The sequence below is a fragment of the Bison bison genome, unplaced genomic scaffold (genome assembly GCF_000754665.1).
Source record: "Bison bison bison isolate TAMUID 2011002044 unplaced genomic scaffold, Bison_UMD1.0 scf7180017847681, whole genome shotgun sequence".
In the NCBI taxonomy this organism is placed as follows: Eukaryota; Metazoa; Chordata; class Mammalia; order Artiodactyla; family Bovidae; genus Bison; species Bison bison.
In genome coordinates this window covers 157,624-162,025 of record NW_011478254.1, presented here as the reverse complement: position 1 = coordinate 162,025, position 4,402 = coordinate 157,624, and the positions used below count along the sequence as shown (strand labels likewise).

The following is a 4,402-nucleotide window of genomic DNA, read 5'->3' as shown; positions in this document are numbered from 1 at the left end:
GGTCCGTGGGGCTGGACGTGACCTAGTGATGGAAGGGCAGCAATGCTTGACTGTGCCGTCCGTGGGGCTGGACATGGCCTAGTGATGGAAGGGCGTCCGTGGGGCTGGACATGACCGAGTGACGGAAGGGCGTCCGTGGGGCTGGACGTGACCTAGTGATGGAAGGGCAGCAATGCTTGACTGTGCCGTCCGTGGGGCTGGACATGGCCTAGTGATGGAAGGGTGTCCGTGGGGCTGGACGTGACCTAGTGACGGAAGGGCGTCCGTGGGGCTGGACGTGGCCTAGTGATGGAAGGGCGTCCGTGGGGCTGGACGTGACCGAGTGACGGAAGGGCGTCCGTGGGGCTGGACGTGACCGAGTGACGCAGGGCAGCAATGCTTGACTGCTCAGGTCAGACACCTGGAGTCGCCTTTAGTGCTTCTGTTCCTTTCAAATCCTACATCCAGTCTGTCAGCAAATCTCACTGCCTGTATCTCTGATGTAGGCACATCATATCTTACTGGGATGTTCTTCCTAACTCCACCTAGGTCCCCTTCATCTACATTTCACATTGCCCCCAGAGTCATCTTCTTAAAATGTAAGTCAGACAGCCCTTAACATGCAGTGTCACTCAAAACCTTCCGGAAGTTTCCCATCTCCCCCGAGGAGAAGGTGAAGTCATGGCAGCAGACTGGAAGGCTCCAGAACCTGGCCCCTCAGCCGCTTGGACCCCAACAGTCCCCCCGTTTCCCAGGCTCACTCCTGCCACATGACCTCCCAGGTTTCCCCTGAATGTGTCGGGTGGGCGTCTGTCTGTGTCAGGGACACCGTGTCCTTAAACGCCCCTCTCCCAGGGACACCTTTCCTGATGGGTGATCGCTGGCTGACCTGTCTGCCTGATTTTCCCCAAGGCACTTATCACCATCTACCGTATTGTACACCGTTTTGTTTATTTATTTTGTTCATGCCCATGTCTCGCAACTGGAATGTAAACCCCATAAAGTGAAGGATTTTATCTGTTTCTGTCACAGCTACAACACTTTGGCCTAGAAAGCTTCTCAGCACATAATGGAGCTCAGTAAGTATTTGCTGAAAGCATAAATGAATTGTGGTTTAATTTTCAAATCCACTGCTCCTGATTTATAGGCTCTGGAGAAAACTACGAAAACATCCTTGTGTGCTTGTTACTTTCCCTCAGGAAAATGCTTTGCCAAAATCATTTGTCAGGATTAAGAAAAAGGATAAATATGAAAAGTTGCTTCTACTTTTATTAGACATGTTAATTGACATTAACAATACTACATATAGTCATGTGGAAAAGAAAGCAGACGGCTGGACAAACCAAGGAGGAAGCTTCTCTTTTCTTGCCCATCAGGGTCACCGGTGTTTCTCTCAAGGGCCAGTTTAGGACTTTCCACAGAGGGGTTTGTGGCTCGACTCATTCTATTCTAGGTTTCAGAGAAGGTACCCCAGATTCCTCTCAAATTATAGGATTGTCCCCAGACTGAACAGTTGCTCTGGGGGTACAGATGCTCACAGGTCAGGTTACGACGTCACGGCTGCAAACTATAGACCATGGTGACATTCCTCCTTTACGGCTGGGTTACGCCTTCTTTTGGAGCTGACCACTGACCTACATTATTTGCGATGTGCTGATTCTCTATTTATCATTTTTACTTTTAAAGCATAGTCATGTGGTTGTTTTTTTTTTTACGCTTTTTGTTCTTTACAGTCCAGAATGTGAGTAGTTGTCTATAAAGTTCATTAGGTATTATGTGGAACTTTTCAGAGAACTTTATAATCATTCTGATTAATTTGTAATTTCCAAGAAGAATAAAAAATATTCCACAGACCAATAATTCTGAAACAAGAAAAAAAAATTTTCTCTAAAATTGAAATTATTAAGTGACCTAGTTGCATAAGCTTGCCTTCCTTCCCCCGTCTTATTTTCTGCCTTTCTATGACTTGAGGTATGTACTGGAGGAATAAAGTTTGTGGTGAGGCGCTCACCACACCGCCCAGCACGTGGGCACAGAATGAGCGCCAGGACACCCGAGGAGCAGGCACTAAAAATTCAGCCTCCGGGCCACTTCCGTCAGTACAAAGCCCGGGGGTTTACCCTGGCGAAGAGGAGTCTGAAGATTTAAGAGACCCGAGCTTCACGAGGGACAGCTCTGCGGCCCTTCATTTGTGGAATAAGGAGCTACTCCTCTGCCGGTAAGTTTTTATTTCATCTCGGAATTTAGAAAACGTTGTGTCCCTGTTGTGTCGACTGGTTAGTGTGTTGAAGGTAAAATAGTGTTGAGAAGCTCCGTATCGTCCCGTCAGACACTGGTCCTCACTTAGACCTCCTAGTCACGCCCTGGGGAGAGGAGGAGAGACACTGGCTGGTTGAGTCCAGGACGTGCTGGCTGCTGTTCCAGAGATGTCACCGTTACTGCTTATGTAATCTCACTCCAGTGTTCTTGCCTGGAGAATCCCAGGGACAGGGGAGCCTAATGGGCTGCCATCTATGGGGTCGCACAGAGTCAGACACGACTGAAGCGACTTAGCAGCAGCAGCAATCTTACGTTGTATTCTAACTGCAGTCCTGGGAGCAGGTGTGATTAAAGAGTTAGAAAAAGCCACTCCATCCATGCTAGCGTGGAGGGAGCAGAGTCCCTTCAAGCCTCCAGGACCTGCTGACGCTGACCAGCCCTTGTGAAAAGGCTGTGGAAACACTGGCAAAGAACCTAATAAGCCACCGCCACCTTTGAATGAGCGATCTCACAGTTGAGCCTTGACTGTGAAGGAGAAACAGACTCTACAGACCCAAACCAGATGTGGTCTCCTTAACTTACTCTTTGCACCTGTGCTGGGCTGCATCATGCACAGAACAGGGTGCTGGTGGGTTAAAATGCAGATGGGGCGCAGGCCTGGTGGAGGGGAGGGTGCTGGCCTGGGTGACCCATGGTAGGAACTGCCCTAGAGCACAGGGTGGTGTCTAGGTGAGGGGACGGGGCAGAGCTGCTCCCATGCAGAGGGGGCACTTAGGGACGGGGCAGGGAGACGGGCAGAAGGCCAGGCGGCCTGGAGCCAGCTCCACAGGAGAGCAGGGCCCGCGGTGGGTGTGCCCCTATGGGTGGACGTGCTCGTGGGTCTGCTTCAAGGGGCTGGACGGTGCTGCCCTTCATGGGAAGACGTTCTTGTGACACAACCATCTTTCAAGTGAAAGTGACAAATAGGTGGTGATGAGTTTCACTCTGCTGTGGGTTCATGCATTTATGTCATTAAAAAATACTGCCATTCCGTTCATATGACAGCACCGAGGCATTGGCCTTAATCTTTGGCTCGGTCTTCTCTTATTAAACACATCAAACCTCCTGAGCCCTCACTTACCTAGAGGTCTCTTATCGAATAGCATCAACCCTCTAAGACAAACTGAGAAAGAGGAAATTAACAAAAAAGAGCCTCTGCAGCTAAAATAGATGCCACAGAGCCCATCCCCCACAGCTTTTCTCCCAGGGGAGACCCTCAGGGGCTCATCGAGATGCACTGACTCTTATTTTAGGTGCTGTTCTGATAAGTAACACTGTTTGGTTTTCCAGGGCAGAGCTCAGAGAAGCAAAACGTTTCCAAGTGGGAAGGTCGCTGCTGAGTGAGACCCCGGGAGGAACGAGGCAGGGGAGAGGATGAGGTTGGGTGGAAACACCCTAGAACACAGAGAGGACAACTCAGTGTGCTAAACTTTGGGGCCATATAGGGCACAGCAGACGGCCCCAGGCATCTGCGTGGCCCCTGCAGAGGAGAAAATCACATCCACAGGGGTGACCACAAAGGAATTCAGAGGCAGGGCTGGAGGACGGAGATTTTACTAGAAGGAGCGTTTGAGCAAGAACCTTATAAATCAGATCTGAAATTTTAGAACACTTAGTCCTGGAGCTGATCGACCTCAGTTGAAAGAGAATTCAGAATTACCTTCCCCCAAGAGCAAGGTGAGTCAGACACCGTCGTGTTCCTTCATTAGGTCCACTCGGCCTGTGGGGCTCACAGCGGCGGACGAGGTCGCAGGATCCAAAGAGGAGGCCTTACTGGGGAGGACCAAGGTCTAGGATGCACAGTCCTTTGTGCTTTTTACAGGAGCTTTGGGAGTCGAGTGAGGAGCTGGAGGCCTGAGAAAGAGACCAGGTAACAAAGAAAAGATGGGGATGTCGAGGCGGAGGAGGGAGCAGTCTGGGCGGAAGGTGAGGAGGGACACGGCGGAGCAGTGCTGAGACAGGGAGCAGTGGCCGTGGGCCTGGGGGCGCGGGCACAGGGACCGGGGCGGGTCCTGGGCGGGCAGACGCAGGGCAGGGTCCCCCGCCGCCATCGGGGGTCCCCAGGGTGGGGGTGGGGCCAGGCCTCTACACGACCCTCCTCAGCGTCCTTCTCCCGGATGGAATC

General features: G+C 51.5%; 1 protein-coding gene across 1 annotated transcript in view; it reads left to right on the top strand.

The window, feature by feature from the left end:
• The first annotated feature begins 1,951 nt into the window (after positions 1 to 1,951).
• CCR6 (chemokine (C-C motif) receptor 6) overlaps positions 1,952 to 4,402 on the top strand; it is a 29,860-nt gene continuing 27,409 nt past the window's right edge. The window contains exons 1-2 of the mRNA XM_010843666.1: positions 1,952 to 2,197; positions 3,987 to 4,147. The gene's annotated coding sequence lies outside the window, so the exon portion shown is untranslated. The remainder of the gene's footprint in view (positions 2,198 to 3,986; positions 4,148 to 4,402) is intronic.